Here is a 26,717-nt window from a genome sequence, read left to right as displayed (position 1 = left end):
GCCTTGTGCCGACCATTGCATACATTAAGCTTCCAAATGATGATGCATATGGAACTTTAGACATATAATCCATGTCTTCTTGGGTCTTTGGGCACATTTCCTTACTAATTTTGAAATGGCTAGCGAAAGGTGTACTAACTGGGTTTGCATTGTGCATATTAAATCTTTTCAACACCTTTTGTATGTACTCATTCTGAGACAATGTTAATTTGTAATTTTTCCTGTCTCTAGTTATTCTCATACCAATGATTTGTTTTGCAGCTCCCAAATCCTTCATTTCAAATGAATTTGCGAATTTTCTTTTGAGCACATTTATTTCCTGCATGTTAGACCCTGCAACAAGCATGTCATCCACATACAATAACAATATAATGTAGTTGTCATCATTTTGTTTTTTCAGATAAACACAATGATCAGGGTGACATCTAGTATAACCTTGTTCATACATAAACTTGTCAAATTTTAGATACCATTGCCTTGGAGCCTGTTTTAAGCCATACAAGCTCTTCTTCAACTTGCACACTAGTTTCTCCTTCCCTTTTACCTCATATCCTTGTTGCTGCTGCATATATATCTCTTCCTCCAAATCCCCATGGAGAAATGTTATCTTTACATCTAACTGCTCAAGATGCAAATCTTCAACTGCTACTAGACTTAAAATAGTTCTAATTGAAGTCATTTTAACAACAGGAGAAAATATTTCATCAAAATCAATACCTTTCTTCTGTGCAAACCCCTTTACCACAAGTCTAACTTTGTACCTCTGTTTTCCTCCATCTTCTTCCTTCAGCCTGTAAACCATTTTATTCTGCAATAAAGTTTTACTTGCAGGAAACCTGACTAAGTCCCAAATCTGGTTATGCATTAAGGAGTCCATCTCTTCTTCCATGGGTAGCTCCAACTTCTTCCTACTTTCAACCTGCATTGCTTCTTCATAACATTCGGGTTCACCAGAATCAATCAACAATAAATAATATAATGAAGGAGAGTATCGTTCAGGAGGTATACTTATCCTAGTAGATCTTATAACACCACTTTCAGGTGTTTGGGGTGCGTGTTGTTGTTGTGGTGGTTGTTGATTATTATTATTTTCAGGTACCTTTACTTTTTTCAGTGATCTCATCAAGAACTATGTATTCCTTGTTTTCTTTTTCCTGTTTCTTTTCCTGCAATTGATTCCTATACAAGACCTTTTCATTGAATATTACATCTCTGCTCCTAAAGATTTTGTGATTTTCATAATCATATAAGCAATAACCAAAATCATTAACACCAAATCCAATAAAGGTACATTTCTTTGATTTTTCCTCAAGCTTTGTTTTGTTTTCTTTATTAATATGGACAAAGGCCTCACAACCAAAAGGCTTTAAAAAGCAGTAGTTTACATTTTTACCTGTCCATGCTTCCTCTGGAACACCACCATCCAAGGAACTTTAAGGCCCTCTGTTTATTAGATAAACAGCAGTATCTACAACACCTGCCCAAAACTGTAAAGGCAATCCTGCATGCAATCTAATGCACCTTGCGCGCTCCATGATTCTTCTATTCATTCTTTCTGACACACCATTTTCTTGTGGTGTTCTTGGAACTGTCTTCTCCCTGCGAATTCCATGCTCTGAACAAGACCTATCAAACTCTTTTCTGCAATATTCACCTCAATTGTCTGATCTTAGACACTTCAATTTCTTTCCTATCTCAATCTCAACCAAAGCTTTCCATTTCTTGAAAGTATCAAATACATCAGATTTTTTCTTAGTACAATAAATCCAAGTTTTTCTAGTTGCATCATCAATAAAAGTAACATAATAACGAGAGCCACCGAGAGATGATACCTAAGCAGGTCCCCATACATCTGTATGCACAAGCTCTAATTTTTTTCTCTTCTTTTCTTTCCCAACTCTTAGAAATCTAACTCTCTTCTATTTTCTATAAATGCAATTCTCACAGAAGTCCAAATCAACATTATTCAAACTCGAAAACAAATTCCTTGAGTGAAGAATCTTCATCCCCTTCTCACTCATGTGTTCGAGCCTATGATGCCATAATGCTGCATCTACTCCTTTGGAAGTTAAAGCATTAACAGATTTAGAAATACCATTGCATAAATACAATGTACCAACCTTTTCGCCTTTTGCTATTACCAGGGCTCCTTTTGTGACTTTCCAAGCATTATCTGTGAAAGTTGTCACATAACCTTCACCGCCTAACTACCCTGTTGAAATCATATTTTTCTTCAAATATGGAACTTTCCTTACCTCCTTTAGTAGCCATTGGTTTTCATTTTGTTGTTTTACAAGAACCTTACCCATTCCAACAATTTTACAGGGTTTATCATCACCCAAACGGACTTGTCCAAAATCTCCTTGAGCATAGTCATGAAAATATTTCTTATCAAGTGTGGCATGGAATGAGGCCCCTGAATTTACCACCTAGGAATCAGTAATATTTTTGAAAGAAAGAATCAAAGCATGTTGTAACACATCACTTGTCACATTTTCTTCATGATTGTTTTCTTTCTGTGCATCTCCTTATTTTCCCTTCTGAGATCTACAGTCTTTATTTAGGTGTACTTTCTTTCCACATTTCCAGCCCACTATCCCCGATCTGGACTTGGATCTACCTTTCCTTGATTTACTCCAATATCCTAAGCTCTTTCCTCTTTCCATTTTTCTTCCCCTAGACTCTGCATTTAAAGCATTACCCAATTTGTCACTAGAGCTTTCCTGTCGCATTTCCTCACTAAGGATAGCACCGACAACATCATCAAACTTTAAAGTACTAGATCCAGAAATAGAGTTACTAATGTCCATTACTAAACCATTCCAACTTTCTGGAAATAAGCATAAGAATAACAAAGCTCTAACTTCATCATCAAAGTTTACCCCTACAGAACTTAACTGACTTATAACAGTATTAAAATCATCTAAATGGTCTGCAACAGATCCACCTTCCGACATCTTCATATTAAATAATCGTTTCATAAGAAATACCTTGTTTAAGGCCGAGGTTTTTTCATATGGTTTCACCAACGCCTTAATCAAACCATCTGTTGTTATTTCCTTTGAAATGTTGAAGGCGACCGATGCTACGAGGCACAACTGCACTATTCCAAGTGCCTTTCTATCAAGAAGGTTCCATTCTTCATCTGTCATACTTGTCGGCATCTTTGTTTTTTCGCCCAATGGTAGGTATAGATCTTTCTGATACAGATAATCTTCCATCTGCATCTTCCATAGCGAGAAGTTTTGGCCGTTAAATTTCTCAACCATAAACTTACTATCTTCTGCAATTGCTCCCACTCGAACAAGAAACCCTTCTTTTCTGCAAGTTTATTAGCCAAATATACCTTGGCTCTAATACCAATTGTTAGAAAAATATTATATATGACAGAGAAATGCAAGACATATAATATGCGGAAAACACAAACACATAAAACTAGAGAGACACAGATATACGTGGTTCACCCAGTTTGGCTACGTCCACCCCAAACAACCAGTCCTTCCTTTATATTATCCAGCAAAATGAAGAGACACAACCTACAGCAGATCCACTGTAATATCCTCTGTTTTCTCTCACAGTCTCACTCCTTTGTTTCTCACTCGGAGAATACACATCTATTACACAGCCTCAATATAATGCCCTCATACAAAGGGAGGGGTTTCCTTCTAGGGCAAAAAACCCTAAACTAAACATAAGTTGGCGTAGCATGATCCGGATTATCCACAGTATTGTGTTCATTTTCTCAACGTTTCAAACCCCAAAGGGGGACCATCATCAGGACTAAATTTGATAGAAATTGCAGGTCTGCAGCTCTCCTCTCAACTTTGATCCTTAAGATTTCAAGAAGACTGATCTCCTTCCATGTATCCCCTCCGTACAGGGAAGTTATGTTAGATTTTAGGCTTCTGTGGCAATTTTTGGCGTAGCATGATCCAGATTATCCACAATATTGTGTTCATTCTATCGACATTTCAAACCCCAAAGGGGGTCCATCATCATGACTAAATTTGATAAGTTCTACCATCAAATCATCCGCCTAATGAATGGAAAGATTGACTAGAAATTACTATACTTTTACAAGGCACTTTTACATCTATTTTTAGCTTCAGGGGCGCTACCCCCGAAACTTCTGCCAGGGGACCGCTGGTCCCTAGACCCCCATCCAGGGGGGATGTGCCCCCCCGAACCCCCGCGAGGGGGACAAGTCCCCCCTGCACCCCCCCACATGGAGGTGTGTGCAAAATTCCTGGGGTATACATCTAGCTGAATCAAGGACCTCTAAATAATCATGCTCCACACCCAACAAATTTGAGTCTCACTCAACAGATAATAATAAGTAGGATTGTACTTAGATTTCCTAAGTCTCTGGAGTACATAGACTCTCCTTACTAAAACTCGACCTCTACTGGTCACAGTAGTATGAGCCTAATCTGAGACTCATACATGACAAGCATATACAAAGGAGTTCGCTTGAACCTCTTAAGGCTCTGTCTAGCTCGATGTTGCCTTTGCTCTGCAAGTTAGCTCAGCTTCTTCTCTCTGTTATCTTCTTTCTGCATATAACTAGCTCTTTTTCTTCTCTGTCTATTCATGGATTTGAAGCCAATCTATTTTCTGACTGTTCATTTCTGCTTCCCGGCTTTCTGGTTTCCCTGCCTCTGTCCGTTTGGATTCCTCTATTCTGCGTCATCATCACTATGTAACACGTCACAGGGAGGTGGCCACCTGTTTCGTAACGAATTGAGTGTTAGTTCTCTTGGACATCTTTGAAATGAAAATTTTTACCGTTAGCTATAAGAATTCCCGTGAACATGATCCTCTGCCAAATCATCTTCCATGCTAGACTTCAAATCTTATACAATTGGCCTATTTACCCTGTTGAATCTGGTCATCCATCAGATCACATTTCTGTCATCGATCTAGAGCCTCTAGATCTTACGGTCTCCATCCATATCAAGTGGGTAAGTAGCATGACATTTACCCATCCGATTTGAGTGGTTTTCTCTCTCTTTCATTGGATGTGTGGCACCTAGTGTATGGCATCGGGTGGGACTCTATCAAAACTGCTTACCACATGAAACCCTTCTGATATCTTGCTGGTTTTTATGTGGGACTCGGCTCTGATGGAATCGGCACAATATCTGTATGGTTTTATGACTTTTCGGGTCTAGGTTGCTTGGGGCTTTTCCTTCTCTAAGGGGTTTTCTTAGAAACCTCCCCCGTTTCTCAAAAAGACTTCTCGTTTTGTTATTTAATGATAGCTTGCATTACCATGGGCCAATGGGCTGTGCATTTGACTGAGGGTCCTTGTTGCTCCACGTTGCTCACAAATTACAACTATTCCGAGGATATTTCTGATAAGCTTGACCTTTGTAAGACTTTGAAACTTTGGCATGAATTTTACAGAGTTATTAAAACTTAGAGAGTGTTTTAGGATCCAATTTGGATCACTCACACTTGAGGTGATGTCTGAGAGGGAGTTACATGGTGCTTTTTCAGTTCAACAGATCAAGGCATTAGGTGAGAGTGAGGTGCAGAGGAATGTAGTCTTTGTTTTCATGATGATGCCTAGGCTTCCAGTAGTACCCAAGCACATCATCATGAGTTGGGATATCAGATCTTGTTGTGTGATTTGGCAGACACAAAGCAGCTAGATATTCGCGACAGGAGTTCTTGACGCTCAGTGTCTACATATTAGATACCTACAGGAGATAGAGACAGGCCACATAGGGGTCCCAAGGGCTAGCAGCATAAGATAGCCACAGACAAAGAGGATTTGGGGTTGTGGACCTCTAGTATGTTTATGGGATCCATGGATCTAATGGATTTGTGGGATACTCCACTCCTTAGTGATCCTGGTCAGAATAATAGGAAAACTAGTTCATTCACATGAAAAAACACGGGTAGTCACCAAAGCCCTCACCATAGGGTGAGGCATCTTCTTTCTCAGGATTGGGGCCCCCCATGGGGTGACAGGCGTTGGCACTATTGAGGCGCTTTGGTAGGTTGGGCTTAACCTCGATCATCACATAGATTGTGGCTGAGAGTTATGTGAGAGGAGGCCCTGGTACGAGCATGATAGGGAGTCATTCATGACCAAAGTGTCATGATGTCAGCAGGATAGGTTTCCTCTATGATGGGCAGGGGATTCTAGCATAATAGGGTTAAGCGGTTCAACTACCCATAGATGTGAGTTCGTTTCTATAGGGGAGGGTCATCCAAATTTTCCATTTGGTTTTAGTGATTGATTGATGATGTGGGGAACTTCACCAGTGTGGCAGGGTGATCGACATGAGGAGATCAAGGGAAGCTCGGGTAGAAAAGGATTCAATTTCACCAGGATTAGATTACATCTTTAGGAATTTACTCTTGTAATGCATGATATGGACTACTTAGTAGGGAAATTTCATGGGGAGTCGAGCAGAGTCCTACATTATCATGATGCTCTACTTAATGCTAGAATACAAAGGGCTCTTGGTACCTATATCTAGTTGGATAACAAGTGGAGAAAGATGTGCTTCACATTGATTAGGATGACTTGGGACCCTGGTATCGAGGGATTCCTTCATGTCGGGACAATGCTAATATTGGGGATGACTCAATGGTACATTTGGAACCCTGGTATTATTGGTGGTTACAATGATGATCAATAGTCAGAAAGGGCACTTATTTAGGCATTACTTGAGGACGAGCAATTTTTGGTGGGGAGGACTGTAATGTCCCTTCCTAAATTATTTTGGAATAAGATTTATTTCTACATTTTGGGGCCAATTTTGGAAGAGATAGGGCCCATTCGATTTTATTACGAGACTTAGGAGTTAGAAGTAAGTTATTTTGGTTTTGTTCACACAAGGAAAATAAGCACTTCCTAAGCCAATAGTTTGAATTACATGAGAGGGGAAATTGATGGCTTAGTGAGGGACCCACGAAGGAGGGGAAATGGAGGGAAAAATTACTCCATGAAATCTATATAAAGCATCTCTCCTCATTTCAATCATCTCATTGGATTATATTGATTTCTCTTTGGTTGCTTGAGCTACTTAGCCGAGTCACTCGCTATTTAGCATGAATTATTCAGACGTAGAGCTCACCCTTTCTGCGGGGGACTTCGAGTGCCACCCTAGGAAGGTTTTATTAATTTCTTCAAGTGGAGGATCACATTGTGATTCCCATAAGTAGCATTCCCTTCTAGGTTGTGCGTATTACTCAGGGACAAAGTGGAGAGGAGGTCGAGTTCATTGTGGTGCTTAGCAATGGAGATTTGATGTGAGATTTTATGGAGAGGAGGCTAGGGAGGATTGTCAGCATTTGGGAGAATTTGGGAGTTGATTGAGCTTTTGGCTTGGTAGTGTGACATTCGCTCTATCTGGGCCAGTGCAAAGGCAATGTGTGGGAGTTCATTTGGTGGGTAGAGTATCAGTCCTTGAGGCTAATATTTGTTGTGGAGGTTAGAGGAGATATTTGGAGTGTTGTTTGCTTCCATTTCAGAGCTTGGAGGAGGACTTTGTGTTCATTCCTTGCATGCCATATTTTTGGAACTGTTTGGAGGGTGTGGGCCATAGAAGAGGTCGAATTTGGGAGTTCAAAATCTGGCCAAAACATTTCTGGGTTTTTATGGGTTTTTTAAAAGGATTTCAAATATAAAGTTTTAGAATTTTTTTAGCATTGTAAAAGCTATATATTTGCATTAGACAATGTATAATTATTGGGGATTGCACAATGCCTTTGGGGGGTCGATTTTGGTAGGTCAAAATCAGGCCAAACCATTTCTGGGTTTTTGTGGGTTTTGTTCAAGGAGCTTTAGATTGAATTTGTAGCATTTTCCAAATAGAAAAAGTGGAGTTTCTTACAGTTCCTTTCCATCTATCATTGTAGTTTTCAAGGCAACGTAGAGCATTAGAGGAGCAGGCATTTTCTAGTACTTGATATCATTGTCTCATCACCTGGATTATGTCATGCTTTCCATTGAGGTAATCCCAGGTGCATTCATCCATACTATTGTATTGCTCCATCGATTAATGAAATGGCTTAGCTGGTTCTACTTCTAGGGTTTTTATGAGCATGTGTCATTTTTTTTATATTTATGTGTTGTAAATCATTTTTACTTTTCATATCACTATCTATTGAAGTTTGGAACATTACAGAGGACATGTGGCACACAGTTTCGACATTTTTAGGGGTCCTATGGGGGCATATCCAGGTGACACGTGTCACCACTTAGGAAGTGCCACGTGGCACTGATGGTCATCAATCCCACAGACTGGCAAATGGTGATCGCACAAAATAAAGGTTCCTCCTCCGTCGAAGTCCCTCCCAGCTTGCGATTACGATATACGGGAACCCCCTAAATGGGATATTTTATACAATGGAGTTAAAGGGTTGTCGGATCTATCCCTTTCAAAGGTCCCATGCTCATTCAACACCCACCATCTCTAGACGGCCTAGATTGACTCCGCCAAGATCAACGGCTCCCAGGAATTCCCCCCCCCCCCCCCACACCATGTTTCCCTTTATCAACGAGGGGGGTTTGAAAAGTGGCTTTCCATGTTGGGCCCCTCTACTATGTTTCCCTCTTGTATCATTTCACACACCCCCAACCCCCCCCCCCCACTTACCACTTACCACTCATGCCCCCCTCCGAAAACCACTCATCCTCACACTCTCTCCCGCCAAAGGCCCTAGCACCCGAGGACTAAGCACCTAGTAACAACCCCCTGGTCTTATGAGAAGAAATGTAGGCAGAGGCTAAACCAAAGGGGGCCAAGGAGCATCGGAGATCGTCGTTCGGCAGCGCCTTCCAAAGTAAAATTCTCGCTACCATTAAGACCTGATAGTATGGTACAGGACTTTGAAGGTGGATGGGTCGACAATTGTGGCATTTAATAAGGAAGATGAAGCATTCAAACCTGGCATGGGTTGATCCAGAAAGGCCCTCTATGAAACAGAACCAAGGTCGACGCTAACATAAGTAAACAAGGACTTGGTAGCTTGGGAAGAATTGATTATCCAACATGGTGCCCCCATATAGAGAGAAAATGAAGTACCGCCCAGGGGTCCTCTGCTTCCGTGTTTGGGCATGAAACTGATAGTGCCCACTCCCAGCTTTGAAGGATGAATGGTTAAGGCAATAAAGGTAGAAATGACAGGAGTTGGCTGAGCATCATAGGAGGCCATACCATGAGCAAACTACAACCTGAAGCAGAACCAATCACAAGGATGGGCATGATGATGTTTTGTTAATATGTTTCATCTGATTAATTGACTGATTTGTATCCTGTAATGTGTTGTCCTGTAATGAGGCATTTAATATTTTTTAATGCTTTTGGGCTACAAATCCATCCCTGGCTGAGACATCTGGTCAACCTGACAACTGAGACTCAACTGAAGATATTTTGATGTAACGAATGTTCAATGCTCCCCCTCTCCAAATTAATAGGGGGGAGCAACACTTCACAAAGGTAAGGAGACGTTAGCCCTGTATAAGAAATAAAAATGCCCCATGTGCTCTAAGAAGGTGTGGGGCTCATGTGTTGGGTGCATGGCATGGTTATTGATGGCATACCTCATTGTCGTGGTTATTGATGATTGTCAGGAACACATGCTTCAACTATCATTCTAATGCATGAAACGTGTCCTTATTACTTGAATTTATGCCTACATACTTCATTGTCATGGTTATGGATGATTGTCGGGCATAAATCCTTCAACGGTCATTGTAATGGATCAAAACGTGTCCTTATGCTTCAACCATGCATATGTTTCAGAATGCAAAGAGATCACTTTCAAAGGCACTGTGAAAGACGGGTGTTTGACACTAATTTTTTTATTTCATTTTTTCTAAATCCTACATACGTGGTTATCAACAAGAGGCACAATAAATTTTTCATCATGCTTTGTAAAAAATTAATTTAAGTATGGTCTAAACATGTGTTCTAGACATGCAAGAAAGTTAATGTAGCGAATTTCATTCATTAATTTAGTGACGACTACGAGAATATATTGGCATATTTCAATTTAGGCCATCCGATAAAAAGGATTAATTAAGAAAATGATTAACTTGCCGATTCTAATAGGGGGGACGCCTATCAGCGTAATTATTGTAATGCATCTAATAAATAATAGAAAAACATCAAGAATGATACATCATGAAGCCAAAGGAAGGTGATAAAAAGGAATCCATTTGTTTATGGACAAACTTAATGATAGACATTGACATTAACATTATTGAACTTTATGGAAAAGAAAGGAATGAGCATTTGAGCCTATATAAATGTCCAAATTCATTAATTTAGAATAAATCAATTAAATAATTTATAAAAAAATTAAAAAAAGATAAATAAAATATCTATTTAATGGGTAATAATAATAAATAAATTATTAATTTATAATAAAGAAGTAAAAATAGCATGTCTATTCTTTTAAATAACTAACAAATAAATAGCATATTTATTAAACTTATAATTGGTAAATAAAAATTAAAAAAACACTTAATAGAAACATATGAAGAAATGAGTTGTCTTTAGTGCGACTTTTTGGAATGGTGTTGAATCCATATATAGTCTATTAATATTTTAATGTCAAATTTATTATAAAGATGTATGGAGTATTAAAATATATAAATGTTTTAGTTTTAAGAATTAACTTCTCTTTCCTATCAAGCAAAATTGGTAAATGAGTAAAAACAAATTATTACTTTAATATAAATTTATTTTTTATAAATATAAATGATATAAAATCAATTTAGAAGGGTTATAACTTGAATATACAAAGATTAAATGTTAAAATAGCTTTAAGACTTAACTTCTCTTTCCTATGAAGCAATTTGTAAATGAGTAAAAACAAATAATTACTTTAATATAACTTTATTTATTATCAATATAAATGATATAAAATCAATTTAGAATGGTTATAACTTGAATTTAGTTTTATATTTTAACTTTAATATAAAAATAAAGTCAAATTTTATCTCTAGAGAATTTTCTTTACAAATTCTATAATATAAAACACTTTTTAAATGTATTGAAATCCAATAATGAAAAAGTTTAAAAAAACACCCAAAAATAAATATGAATATAAGTTATTCAAGTTATAACGCTTTTAGCTGAGCTTTGTGTGATAATATTTGGTAATAAAAAAATTTTAACCAAAATCCAAACTGGGATATAATGCATGCACGATTAAATTCAAGTTTAGTATCTACGCCTAATTTAGATCAACTATGTCTTCCATTTAAATTAAAATACAGTACAGAGAAGGAGAATGAGCGGGTGAAGAGTGGAATTGAATAAGCGACTAGAGAAGCCCTGATGGGAGTAAGTGGTGGAGTTAAGGGTGGCCTACCATAGGAAGACATGTTGCTGCAATTATTCCCTAGATAACGAGAGGGGGAAAAAACAGGGGTTCCAAATTCTGCACTCTTCTTGGATGAAGATATATCAGCTTCGACGTCGTAAAATATGCAGGGCCCTTCTGAGTCATTTGACATAAGATTTGTGTGATAGATTTTCTTAATAAAAAATGCATGCACGATTAAGTTCAAGTTCAGTATCTACACCTAATTTAGATCAACTATTTCTTCCATTTAAATTAAAATACAGTACAGAGAAGGAGAATGAGCGGCTGAAGAGTGGAATTGAATAAGTGGCCAAGGAATGAGTGGGTGAGGAATGGAATTGAATAAGCGGCCAAAGGAGCCATGATAGGAGAAAACGATGGAGTTAAGGGAGGCATACCAGAGGAAGACATGTTGCTGCAATTATTCCCCAGAAGAAAAGAGGGGGACGAAACAGGGGTACCAAATTCTGTACTCTTCTTGGATAAATATATATCAGCTTCGACATCGTAAAATATGCAGAGCCCTTCTGAATCATTTGACATGCTGCGCAAGTCTTCATATTCATTTCTTGAATGTGAATCTATAGGCTCATACTATGCAAGTCTTCATATTCATTTCTTGAATGTGAATCTACAAGATCGCACCTTCACCGTGGTGAGGTTGAGCACGAAGAAAGAAACGATGAAGAAACCTAAACCATTTTTCATAGCAAGTATATACCATGCCCATTGCCATTAATTAACTGTGAGACGGTTATGGCTTCGTCAGGGCAAAGCGGTGAGACAGTTATGATAGCATCCATCAAGTCAGACTCGAGAGATGGTTATGACATCATCTGATGGCTAAGAATGGTTTAATTGCCTAACAACAGATCTTATGATGCAGAGTGATGCAAGGTGACATTTAGGAATGTATTTCTTAGAGGGAACACCTTACGGTGTAATTACACATCTCTTTCATATTAAAAAGTAAAAAAAATTATAAACTAAATTGTAATTTTTTTTTTACTTTCAATCAATTTATATTTCTATATAAAGTTGATGTAAAATTAAGTTACAAATTGAACTATTTTATTTGTGGCCAAAATTAAATATTTTTTTAGACATTTTCCCGTAAAAGTACATTTAAAATTAATAAAATAATTCTTACATTAACAAATTGTACAAATTCCTTATAGGTTCAAAATTGCTAAATGTAATTTACTAAAACAATAGATTTGAATATACTCTACCAATTGTGGAAACAATTAATCGATTGAGAAAGTATGAATCATACAAGGGAAAAAATTCAATCAACACATTACAAAATGATTTCTTGGGGAAAGTCACAACTAAAAACTCATGTTATTTGTAATTGCATTAGTCAAAAAATATGAGAAGATTACATTGCTTTTCTCAAGCTCAAACAACCTCTGAACTGTCTCTATTTGTCTCACAACTTCCTAGACAAGCCTAGGCCAATACTTGACCAATTTTATTCTTGCCCAAGTCCCTATTTCCTTGGGAATTATCCCCCTATTAATTAGGGAAATTCCATTGCGCAATTCTCACAGGGCTTGCTTTGAATGCATGCACCACCTGTACAATTTTGATGATTATGCAATTGATAGTACACTGCCCTTACTCCAATCTCAACTCGGTAACTCTCAAATCTAATATGCATGAGTTGTTTATAGTTAACTGGTTGAACACATGAACAAGCACCCCATTGTGGACCTCTTACTAGTTCCTCCATCAATTGGAACTAGTTTAACTAAATTTAAATCAGTTTAACTGAATTAATTAATTAAAACTCAAAATAAACTCAACCAGGGCTCCTATAAAGTAAGAGATACTCTAGATGACTCAATTTAGACCTTCGACTCGAATTAACTAAACCAACTAAGTCAAATTAACGAAGTTAACTTGTACAAGTTGTCTTGTGATGTGGAATTAAAATTTTATTCCAAATTTAATTCAAGAGAAAATTAAATCAGGATTTTCTTGTTGCATTTTCAACACAAATTAAACTAGAATAGAACCATTTTAACATTGCATCTACCAAGTGTCGAGGGGGATTAAATTTCTCAAGATGCAAACCTCTTTTTAATTGCAAATCTTGAGAAAATATTTGCACTTAGAGAGATTTGATTCCTCCCTTCAGGCTCTTGGTAGATCTAAAGTTAAGATGGATGGCTCTTCGTAAATCTAGAGTTAAGATGGATCTATGCTTGTTTTGAGCAAAAACACTAATAAAATATTTTAACTATAAGAAATTTTATATTTTCACTAGTTTTATAAAATATATACATAATTGACATCTCTCATTATATATATATATATATATATATATATATATATATATATATATATATATATATATATATATATATATATATATAATGGAATGAATTACATGTCTCCCTAACAATGAAAAGTTTATTTTTCTCTATATAAATTTGATATAAAGTTGCTATAAATTTATGTTATTTAATATGGACAATTACAAATTATTTATGGATGAGATTGAATTTTTTTACTATTAACATATTTTTTTTTAAATTTTGCATGTCAATTGAGCATATAATGGATTGCACATCATATAATGTCAATGATATTATTTTTACATGTTATTTTTCAACTCTATATAAGTAGTGACAAAAATATAATGTTATTGACATTATATGATATATAATCCATTAAATAATTTAAATAAATAAATATATTTTCATTTTCCATTGTAACAAAGGTGTAATTTATTCCATTGAGTTGATATATAATATTTTAAAAATATTAATAACTAAATAAAAGTGTCGTAAGTCAAATATTTCAATATGTTGGTTAAGTAAAAGATTAGAGAGAGAGAGAGATACCTGTAACATGTTGAGAAATATTAATAATAAAAACAATTCAATGTCTATTAACATTCATTGAAATATAAGGGATGTGTATTAACATTTTCTTGCCGAAAATGTCAATCATAAATAAAATATTTTGATCTCAACTACTTATATATTATATAAAACAAGTGAATATATAAAATTTCTTATTGTTAAAACATTTTATTAGTATTTCGCTCAAAACTAGCACAGATCCATCTTAACTCTAAATTTACGAGCCATCCATCTTAACTTCAAATCTACTAAGAGCCTAGAGGAAGGAGTCAAATCTCTCAAGGTGCAAACCTTTCATCAAATTTTGCACTCAAAAAGAGGTTTTCATCTTAAGAGCTTTGAGCTCTCTGAGCCCTTGGTATATTTAGAGTTAAGAAGGATAAATGTTGGTTACTATTTTTTTATTTGTTAATCTATGTATTATTTTATTACTTTTAAATGTAATGTTATGGGACAACATCTACTCCATGTTAAACTATAGAGCGGCCCAATTATTTGTAGTGTATGAAAAATATAATATGGAATAATAAAGTAAAAATATCTATAAATTAATATAAAAACTACAAGTTCTATTTTTTAAATTAAAAAATATAGCATAAATAAGTTATTTCTATTGAACACAGTTAATTATATGAAAAAATTAGACCTAAAAAAATGAAATTATAATATTAATTTCCTAAATTAAAAGCCATTAAATTAATACAACAAATGTATTAGATCTATTTTTCTAAAGAAATATGGCATAAATAAGTGAAATGTTTAGAAACCAACATATTACACATGCTTGAAATTACTAAGAACATCAAATTTATGGTGTTGGTTGTAACATACCCAATGTTTTAATGTTTGATTAAGAATATGGGATAAAGATTTTCTTTTTCTTTTTCACAAGCTTAACAGTCAACTCTAATACCACTTTGCCACATATCCATTTTTCTCAATAATTTACGAAGGTCATGAGTACCTAATTTTTTTTTTTCTTTTTACTAGCTTGACAATAAGCTCTAATATCACTTTGTCACGCACTATCTAAAATATATCACTCAAGCATGCAACTTCTGATTTATGCCTTTGACGTGTTTTATCAAATAGTTTGTATGAAAATTGTAATAAAATAGTTTTAACACATTTCTTCAAATGCTTTGCATGCAAATAGGCATAGAGCATTCACATCATTACTACCATACAATAATGCTAGCATACAAAAATAGTATCCCCATTCACAAAACAACATTTTCATTGGTGCAATTCATCAAATAGTTTGTATGAAAGGAATCATTAAAGCATGTAGGCATTTATTCAATCACTTTGCATGCAAACTAATATAGAAATTTCTTCAAGGCATGTCTCCTAAATTATAACAATCCAAGTTTTGAAACCCAAACCAAATTATTAGTGAGAGTTCCCCTCACTATTGTCCAAGTATATTTCTTTCCCCACAACCTGACAAGCTACACATAACCCATATTTTATTCACAATTACATATATATCTTCAACATTGCATTGAAATCAAATTACCATAGAGAAACCATGAATCTACATCACGTACAAGAACTCAAAATCCCTAATGAAATCTGATTTGACAATTCTTCATCAAAATACACCCACTGCGTAATCACGTACACAACATGGTTGGTCAAGTTTCCATATTGTAGTGTCCAGACACTACAATATTCAAGCCACTCACAAATATCTCCCTTTGAATAAGAAAATATTAAGCTTACTTCTTACTCCATCGATTTCAAACATAAATTAGACAGTGAAATAAAACACGGGCTCTTCAAAACTCCTCTAAGTGAAAACTCTCTCATATAAATTGTCATTCTAGTCTAGCACTCTATTAAAAAACAATGGATCTTATTGAAATCAAACACAGATCCATGGATTCCATAGCTGATGTAGGAGCATGTGACTTGGAGGAAAAAATCTTCAAACTTATTCCAAAAATAAATAAATAAATAAAATTCTACAGGCAAAGGAGTGGGGTCCTTTAGCCATCAATTTCCATGCTTTTCTAGCTTAGGATAAGGATAAAATTTAAGAATAAGATCAAGTTGTAATAATCGCTTTATGGATAAGTTGTAGTAAGCTTTATGGATAATTTTTCTTTAATCAATCTATGTAATTGGAATGCTTTTGTAAAGTATAAGGACCAAGAGGGCTTTATCTATTATTTTAAAAAGGAAATAACGAGACTTCTCTGAGTTAGTTGATCCCGAAGACATTGTCATCTTTGAAACTCTTTCTGTGCATCTGATTTTGTGGTTCTCTATCAATTGGAATTTGTATGTATATTTAGTTACATTTCTTTACTTATGAACCTTGTTAATGGTGATTCGAATCAGTTCTTCCTATTAATATTGGCTTTAATCTTGTGAACGTGTTTTTCCCTTATATTGGCATGCCTTGTTTCCATTATAAGCATTGTTGAGCTTCCAAGCGGAAACTCTGTTTTACACAGGGAAACCGTGAAATTACTTAACTAAACAAAGTTCTGGACCTGATATTTTATTAAATATGGTTCATACCCATATCAGATCTAAACCATTATCGCATTACAGAACCACAAGTGGAGCGGGAAGGACCTTTGGAACCACTTAAGTCCAAAACTGCGATAGCTGGGACCCGAAATGCTAATGAGCAGGGTGAATAAGTTGTCGGGTCCACAAAGCTGATCGCATCGCAAGATCGAAGCAAGAGGAGCCTAGCATTGGGAACATTAGAGTCGCCTATTGCGATCTCCAATAACACTACATGTTATCGTGGCGGAGAAAGGAACACTAGAAGGGCCGATAGTACCGTCGATAGTGTTATCTTGCACCGATAGTGTAATTCTTTGGAATTAACACTATAGTGGTTTTAAAAGCACCGATAGTGTTATTCTGTTCCTTTGGAATAGAAGCCCAACAACTGTGTATTTTGCATTTAAAACGTAGTTTCCTCATTTTAAAGCAATGATAGTGTATTTTTATAATTCCTACGGAATTATAGTCCGGAGGGAGGCAAAAAACCCTATGATATGATTTGTGCCCGATAACAAGGGTTGGGGTGATTAGAGGAAAAAACTCATGAAGTGATTAGTCTAACAATAGATGACTGATACACCAGTTGAAACAGAAGGAGAAAGTCAGCCAAATTTAGAAGAAATTATATCAGGTTTCGGCCACTTGTCTCTATCACCTGCACCCAGGTCACCATTAGTGGTATGAGAGCAACATGTTGACACTGAATTAAATCTCAGAAGCAGGAGAAGGAAAGTTAATATGGCTTTCAGATTTGGAAGAGGATGAGGATGTGTTGGAAGCTGTGTAATAGATGCAAGCTAGATTGGATGCATTAACAATAGGCATAAATATAGATGATGGAGATGTTAGTGAACCTGAGGTTGAATCTACAAAGGAAGAAGATGTAGTAGATACTCCTGAGATCAGATTCTTCCAATCAATGTTGAGATCCATCGCTAGGCTAAAGACCAAGGTTTCAATATATGAAGGAGGACTGAATCCAGAAGAATTTATAGACTGGATTAATGGCATGGAAAAACTCTTTGGCTATGAAGAAACAAAATATGAGTAGAAAGTAAAGTTTGTTGTCACCAAGTTAAAAGGCCATGCAATGCTTTGGTGGGATGGTGTGCAAGCAAAAAGAAATAGACTTGGCAAGCAACCTATCAAGAATTGAAGCAAGATGGTAGCAAAGCTAAGAGTAAGTTTCTACCAAGTAATTATCAGTAAACCTTGTTTAGACAGATGCAAAATCTTAGACAGAGATCTATTACAGTGAAAGAATACACAGAGGAATTCTATAAGGTAAGAATAAGAGCCGGCGAAACTCAGGATACAAATGAGAAGGTGGCTAGATATGTGAACAATCTTAGGATGGACATTCAAGATGAGATAAGTATATTGTCTCCTAAAATAGTAGAGGAAGCTTACCAAATGGCACTGAGAGCTGAAGAAAAAATCATGAGGAAGCAATCCGCTTGAGGGAGAGGTAATTTCTGAGGAAGGGGAAGTCAAGGTGGTAGAGGAAGATCTACAACACCTAAAGATGGAGCTAGCAGTGGCTCAACCTAGCATGCACCCGTAGGAGGTGATGCAAAAGGCAGAGAGAGTTTTTCTAGAGGAAGAGGAGGCAGAGGAAGAGGAAGAGAAATAATATGTTACAGATGTAACAAAATGGGACACAGAGCTTTTGAGTGCCTAGAGAAAGCAGAAACAAATCAAAGGAATGTTATTGTTGCTCAAACTGAGGGAGAAGAAACAACAACAATAGTGACAAAAGAAGAAAATATACCAGAGGGAGGAGAATCTTTGGTAGTTAATAAAGTTTTGCTCAAGCTAGCAAAGGAGATAGTTGAATCATCACAAAGAAAGACTTTATTTAGAACAGTGTGTAAAGTTCAAGGGATATGCTATCAAATGATCATTAATAGTGGCAACACTAATAATTTGGTCTCTATAGAAGTGGTGGAGAAATTGAAGATGAAGACAATGAAACATCCAACACCTTACAATGTGTCATGGTTACAAAAGGGACATGAACTGTTAGTGAATGAAGAGTGTGAAGTGGAGTTTCAGTTGGGTAAGTATAAAGATAAAATTGTATGTGATGTGATTCCAAAGGATGTGCATCACATATTGCTTGGAAGACATTGGAAATATGATAGAGGAGCTATGCATGATGGGAAAAGAAACACCTACAAGTTTAGAAAGGATGGTGTCAATCATACGTTGCTTCCTCTACAAGAAGAAGATGCATCAAGAAAGAAGACTGATCCAAAAACTCTATTACTAGGAGGAAAATAATACTTCAAGAAGATTGAAGAGAATGAGGTAAATTTTTTTGTAATTTGCAAGCCCAAGGTAATAATGATTTCTAATAAAGTTTTTGATTTACCCATTGAAATTCAAGAAATGTTGGAGAACTAATATTGTGATATTATTGTTGATGATTTGCCCAATGAGTTACCACCCATTAGAAGAATTAGCCATCATATAGATTTGATTCTTGGAGAAATTCTACCTAACAAAGAAGCTTACAGAATGAATCCTACAGAAAATGAAGAGGTTAGGAAGCAGGTGCAAAAATTGGTTGACAAAGGGCTAATCAGAGAAAGCTTGAGCCATTGTGTAGTACTAACAGTATTGAGTCCAAAGAAAGATGGAGGATGGAGAATGTGTATAGATTCAAGAGCCATCAATAAAATCACAATAAGTAGGTCTAAGGAGGAGCACATGAGACGTCTGAATTATGTCTTACAAAGGCTACAACAGGAGAAAATATTGCTGAATTTGAAGAAGTGTTCATTCATGAAAGAAGAGCTAGTGTAATTGGGTTTTGTTATTTTTGCTGAAGGGCTGAAGATGGATCTAGAGAAGATCAAGGCAATCATGGAGTGGCCTTCACCTAAAGTGTCTTTGAGGTAATAATTTTTCATGGTATTGCTATTTTTAATAGAAAAATCATCAAGAATTTTATTAAGATTAATGCTTCTATTATTGAGACCATAAATAAAAATAAACAACCATTTAGATGGACTACTGAAGCATAAAGGAATTTCCAACTATTAAAGAAAAATATCACTAAAAATCCTATTTTGGTTCGACCTGATTTTAGTAAACCTTTCCAAGTGAAGTGTGATGCCAACGGAGAAGCAATTGGAGGTGTTTTAATTTAGGAAGACAGACTTATAGCTTATTTTAGTGAAAAGCTAAATGATTCAAAGAAGAAGTATTCTTCTTACGATAAGGAGTTCTATGCAGTTGTGCAAAAATTGAAGAAATGAAGGCATTATCTAATGTCAAAGGAGTTCATACTTTATTCAGCTAACCATGCACTACAGTATATTATGCAACAGTCAAAGCTTAGCCAAAAATATGCTAAATGGGTAGAGTATCTTCAAGGTTTCCATTTTGTCTTGAAGCATATAAATGGCCAATCAAATAAAGTTGCAGATGCCTTAAGTAGGAGAAGTGTATTATTTCAAGAGAGTCAAATCCAAGTGTTGGGTTTTGATATTTTTAAAGAATTGTATGAAACAGATCCATATTTTAAAGAGGCATTTGAAGCTTGTAAAAATCATGTTTTGGTGGATAGGAGTAAATGGTTGGATTACTTCTTACAATATGGACTGTTGTTTAAGAGAAATTAGTTGGGCATACCAAACTATTCTATGAGGGATAACTTAATCAAAGAGAAACATAGTGGAGAAATTACAGGACATTTTGGTGTAGAGAAGACTTATGAGCAGTTAAATAGATTTTATTTCTGGCCAAAAATGAAATCTAAAGTGGAGAAGTATGTGAAAACTTGCAAAGTCTGTTAATATGCAAAGGGAAGGAGCCGAAACACAGGTTTGTATATCCCATTACCAATTCCAGATAGGCCTTGGGATATGGTAAGTATGGATTTTGTTTTGGGCTTACCAAAGACTCAAAGAGGTAATAATTCAATTTTTGTTGTAGTGGACAGATTTTCAAAAATGGAACACTTTATTCCATCTTATAAAACTAGTGATGCTTCTCACATTGCTAATTTTTTTTTAAGGAGGTTGTAAGATTGCATGGATTGCCTAAAAGTATTGTCTCTGACAGGGATTCCAAATTTGTTGGACATTTTTGGAGGACACTCTAGAAAAGTTGGGAACTAAACTAAGTTTCAGTGTTGCCTATCATCCACAAACTGATGGACAGATTGAAGTTGTGAATAGGAGTTTTAGAAATCTTTTAAGGAGCCTTACTGCAGAACATCCAAAGAAATGGGATCAAGTGTTAGCACAAGCTGAATATGCATATAATGACTCACCTAATAGGAGTACAGGATAGATTCCATTCCATATTGTTTATGGAATGCATCCAGGAGGAGTAACTGAGTTAAGAAACTTGGGAAAAGATGAGATGAGAAGTGCAGAGGGAGAAGATTTTGCTTTAGAAATTCAAGCAATACATGAACAAGTAAAACAACAGTTGTAGGATAGTAACATCAAGTACAAAACCAGAGCAGACATGAGAAGAAGAGAAGCGAACTTTGAAGTTGGAGATCTGGTTTTAGCACACCTCAGAAAGGAGAGATTTCCAAAGAGGGAGTATAACAAATTGAAGTTCAAGAAAATTGGACCATGTAGAGTATTGAGGAAATTTTTTGCAAATCCTATGAGATTGAGTTACCCCCTGATGTTGGAATGTCACCAATTTTCAATGTTGTTGACCTATACAAGTATGAAGGTGAAACTACAAATCATACAGAAAAGGATCAAGAGACCCAAGAGATTGACTGGGTAAAACAGTTACCCACAGCAAAGGAATTACAGCCGGAAAGAATTCTGGACAAGAAGGTGTTTAAGAAAACAAGAGGACGAGAGTACTTCCAATATTTGGTAAAATGGAAGGATCAACCAATCACTGAAGGTACTTGGATTACAGAAAATATACTACAGAAACTGGTCAGTTCTATAGATGAGCTCATGGACAGGAGCCCATGAAGAATTTTGTCCTCAGGAGTCTAATGTAGGAGCATGCAACTTGGAGGAAAAAATCTTCAAACTTATTCCAAAAATTAAAAAAACAAAATCTATAGGAAAATGAGTGGGATCCTTTAGCCATCAATTTCCATGCTTTTCTAGCTTAGGATAAGGATAAAATTTAAGAATAAGATCAAGTTGTAATAATCGCTTTATGGATAAGTCTTAGTAAGCTTTATGGATAATTGCTTTAATTGATCTATGTAATTGGCATGCTTTTGTAAAGGATAAGGACCGAGAGGGCTTTATCTATTATTTTAAAAAGGAAATAATGGGACTTCTCTGAGTTAGTCAATCTCGGAGACATTGTCATCTTAAAAACTCTCTGTGCATCTGATTTTATGGTTCTCTATCAACTGGAATTTGTATGTATATTTGGTTGTGGTTCTTTACTTTTGAACCTTGTTAATGGTGATTCAGATCAATTCTTCCTATTAATATTGGCTTTAAGCTTGTTAACGTGTTTTTCCCTTATATTGGCATGCCTTGTTTCCATTATAAGCATTATTGAGCTTCCAAGCAGAAACTCTATTTTACATAAGAAAACCATGAAATTACTTAGCTGAACGAGGTTCTAGACCTGATATTTTATTAAATCTGGTTCATACCCATATTGGGTCCGAACCATTATCGCATCATAGAACCACAAGTGGAGCGGGAAGGACCTTTAGAACCGTCGAAGTTTGAAACTCCGATAGATCGGACCCGAAATGCTATAGAGTAGGGTGAATAAGTTTTCAAGTCCGCGAAGCTGATTGCATCGCAAGATCAGAGCGGGTGGAGTCTAGCTTTAGGAACATTGGAGTCGCCAATTGCGACCTCCGATAAAACTACGTGTTATCGCATCGGAGAAAGGAACACTGGAAGGGCCGATACTACTGCCGATAGTGTTATCTTGCGCCGATAGTGTTATTATGTTCCTTTGGAATGGAAGCCTACTGACTGTGTATTTTGCGTTTAAAACGCATTTTCCTCATTTTAAAGCAAAGATAGTGTATTTTTATAATTCTTATGGAATTATAGTCCTTAAGGAGGAAAACATACCTATGATATGATTTGTGGCCGATAAAAAGGGTTGGGGTGATCAGAGGGAAAAACTCATGAAGCAGTCAGTCTAACAATAGATGACTGATACACCAGTTGAAACAGAAGGAGAAATTCAGCCAGAGTTAGAAGAAATTATATCAGGTTTCAACCTCTTGTCTCTATCGCCTGCACCCAAGCCACCAATAACACCCATGCGGTTTCATTCACATACTTCACTACATCACCATTTAACTCCACCAAGCTCAACTCTAGCTCTAGTACCAATTGATAAAATACAACTAATGAGAAAGATAAAACCAGAGACAATAAATTTTACAGAAAATGCCTCAAGCCATAATTTCTCAAACACTCTATATTCAACCTTCAATGATACAAATATATAATACAGTTATGAAACCACAATAATTCCTCTCACCTTGACATCTCACAAAGAGATAAAGTAGGAGGAAAAACAATTATAAGATCTAGAAACAAACTTAGGATAAAAATTTTATCCCAAGATGTTAAATACATAAAGGTGGTATATTTGGACTTCGAGATTGCAAATGAGAAATAGGCTAACATTTAATCCATGTTTTAAACCTACTAGCTCAATGGGGATCACACAAAGAAACAAGGCCCATTGGAGTGTGGTACTAGGAGAGATAAAGAATACCATCCTAAGGAATATGATCTCAAGAAAGAGAATAGTTAAGGAATTTAGACTTCTGTGATCCATAACATTGTTTAGATAATCTTCGGCAAAATCACATAACCAATCTTTTGTCGACGCGTTTCGAACCAACCAGTGTGGTTCATCGTCAGGACAAGTTGAAGAACCAACCCAGCTTAGCTTGTTTAAATAGAGTGTGCAGAGACTCCAACGGCTATATTGCTAACGACTACTTTGACCTAATGATCTTAGTCAAACCCCTAATATTCTTGTTATATTATTATTATTCTTAGAAAATAGTTAAATTAGGAAAATAATATATTAAAAGAAATCATTTGTTAATTTACACAAATATCCAAAAACAAATAATATATAATATATTAGAAATTAGCTAAATGAGGTAACTTATATATCAAAAGAATTCATTTGTTAAATATATATAATCCCTATTTATTATTAAATTACTAAACTATATAATAATTCATAATTATTAAACAATCTATATTTATTATTATTCTTATATTATACAACCAAATAGTATTAAAATACTACTATTTTTAGAATTAAGTTACATTAGGTAATTGTAAATTCAATTTAATAATTATCTAAAACTAGTTCATCTCTATTTGTTTATTATAGATAAATATGCATATCTAAAAACGAATAATATATCATTTATTATTTAAACATAATGAAATTAAATTAATAATTATGTATAATAATTTATATTTGCTAAATCATCTATATTTATAGTTCCAAACAAATAAATAGTATTCTTGTTAGATAAATACTTGTTTAATAATAATTGAATATCTAACCTAGTAATATTTTCTTAGATCTCATCCTAAGATCTAATCATTTTTATTCATTAAGTAATTTACATAATCTGTTATTCCAATAAAATTACTAAGAATAACTATGAAATTAGGTAAATAAATTATTACTTATAAGGTTTAAAGAAGGGGGGTTTTTATTAACCAGTGCTAATACTATAGGATGCAAGGAATAACGGGAAGAAAACACGGGAAAAAAGGGGGACCAACCGCCTAAAACAAAACCTAAGGAGAGGGAAGACAGAAACCCTAAAACAAAAGGGGAATGAGGAGGCTAGGAAGACAAGGCTGGGACCCAGCAACTGCTAATCCTCCAACCATCATCCCTATTAAGATTGTTCGGCCTTTTCTCAATCTCCAGGGCCTCTCTAAATTTGCGATGGTGAAACTGCGCAACTTTGGCAATGACTTGAGCCTCTTCTATACATACATGATGCATAGTCTTCCCCGCATGCTCAGCCAGGGCTGAAGATTTGGTCCTACCATGTCTCAAGTCAGCCGAATGCTCGCTAATCCTTTGATTGATGGAGCGACCGGTTTCACCAATATAGGGGATCCCACAGGAACAGGGAATGACATAGACGCCCTTCATGTCCTTAGGGTCAATAGGGTCTTTCACAGACCTGAGGGAGCCACGGATAGTGTTGAGAGGTCTAAAAGAAGCGGGCACATCATACTTCCTCAGAATCCTTGCAATCCTATCAGTGGTCCCTTGGATGTAAGGAAGGTTCACACCCAAGATACGATCCTTAGGAACACTTCGGATTGAAGGCTCCTTCTTGGCCTTGAGGAAGGCTTTTTGACCGAGGTGCTGAGAATAGTTATCAGCTTAAAGATACACAAACTCCAAAGATGCAATATTGGGGTATGTAATCCTAGGAAGCAAGACACCAGGGAAGTGACCCCATGAAACGTGGTATCGAGGAGGTGATATGGAGAAAATGGTACATAGGGGCATCATTGGAGGAGTAATGTCATACCACATGCATTCATATTGAGGGATATTTATTGAGGAAGAAATGACATAATATATTGAGCATAGAATAAGGGGTAAAGGGTTTTTATATTATATGGTATAAAAAATGGAGCTCAAATTTTCCAATCAAATGAGAACTGTACCGATTTCTCACTTTTAATAGGTAGCAAAAAATCATCTGATTTTGAAAAGTGTTGATTCATAATAAACTTTTTTCTTTGAAACATATTTTTTAGACTTTAAATTTTTGTATGTATTAATTATGCACTTTTTTTTAAAATGTTAATGATTTTCATGCCAATCTTAAAAGTGTTGATGCAGCATCAACCCCTTTTTCCTTGGGCCTATTTTTGACACTTTAAATTTTTTGATATATTAAGTATGGGTCATTTTTTTTAAATATTGACGAATTTCATGCAAAGTTTGACAAGCATCAATCCTTTTTTAGGCATATTTTTGACACTTTAAATTTTCTTATGTCCTAAGTATACACAACTTTTTTTAAATGTTGGTTATTTAACTATTTTTCAAGTTGTCTTGTTCCTCTTCGTATTTTTCATCTTAAGATGTTTATTTTTTAAAGATTTTCCACACTTGTGTTTTTTTTCTTTGCAATTCTTTTTTATAATGATTTTTTTTTGTTGTTGCAAAGTTTAAAAGAAATAATAAAATTAATGTTTTGATGACAGGACTTATATATATTTATATATGGTTAATTAATACTTCAATACAGATGTTGAAGGATTTGAGCTCAAGTGGTAGAGGCACATATTGTGTTTCTAGCCGTGGCAGGCTCAAATCTTAGGAGAGATGCAGTACTTGGTGAAGAGTGTGAAAATAGTCATATAAACGAGTTCTACTGGGTAGTCCCATAATTGTTTCATTGAAGAAAAAATACATCAATACACATAAAAAAATTGTCACTAAAAAATAATAATTTTAAACATTCGACAAAAAGTTACACATTTTGCATTAGATATAATTAACAAATACGTATTTCGAGACCTCTTCGCTAAAAATGACATCTTAAATCAAAGATTTTTATGAAAAGATTGAATAAAAACAATTGGAAAAATAGTAAATTTTATGATTTTTTAATAAATTTTGTATCGAAAGATGATTCCTTTTGAATTTTTTGTTTAACCAAAAAACAGATTAAAATAAAATTTTAAGTAAAAATAACAAAAAATTATTAAAAAATAAATAAAACATACGATTAAAAATATATTGTCAAGTCCCACTAGCAAAATCGGTTGAGGATGGGTCTCGTTAGCAAGGCTACCCAGTCGCAAACCTCACAAGGGACGGTTATGCCCTGTGCTAGGGGAAGGAGTCAAGCTAAAAGATCTAGTCAATTCAGGGTCGGTGTGGTCCAAGTCGAGTGTAATCTGCAGGTGACTTCGATAGATTAGATGCACCTAGGTATTTTCCCTCAACCCACTCCCACTAGAGAATCATAAATAGCTTGACAAAAAAAAA

The sequence above is a fragment of the Pinus tabuliformis genome, chromosome 5_1, assembly GCF_031772625.1.
Source record: "Pinus tabuliformis cultivar Carrire ecotype Pingquan chromosome 5_1, CPIR1, whole genome shotgun sequence".
NCBI classification, from domain to species: Eukaryota; Viridiplantae; Streptophyta; class Pinopsida; order Pinales; family Pinaceae; genus Pinus; species Pinus tabuliformis.
Note: the sequence above shows the minus strand (reverse complement) of the source record.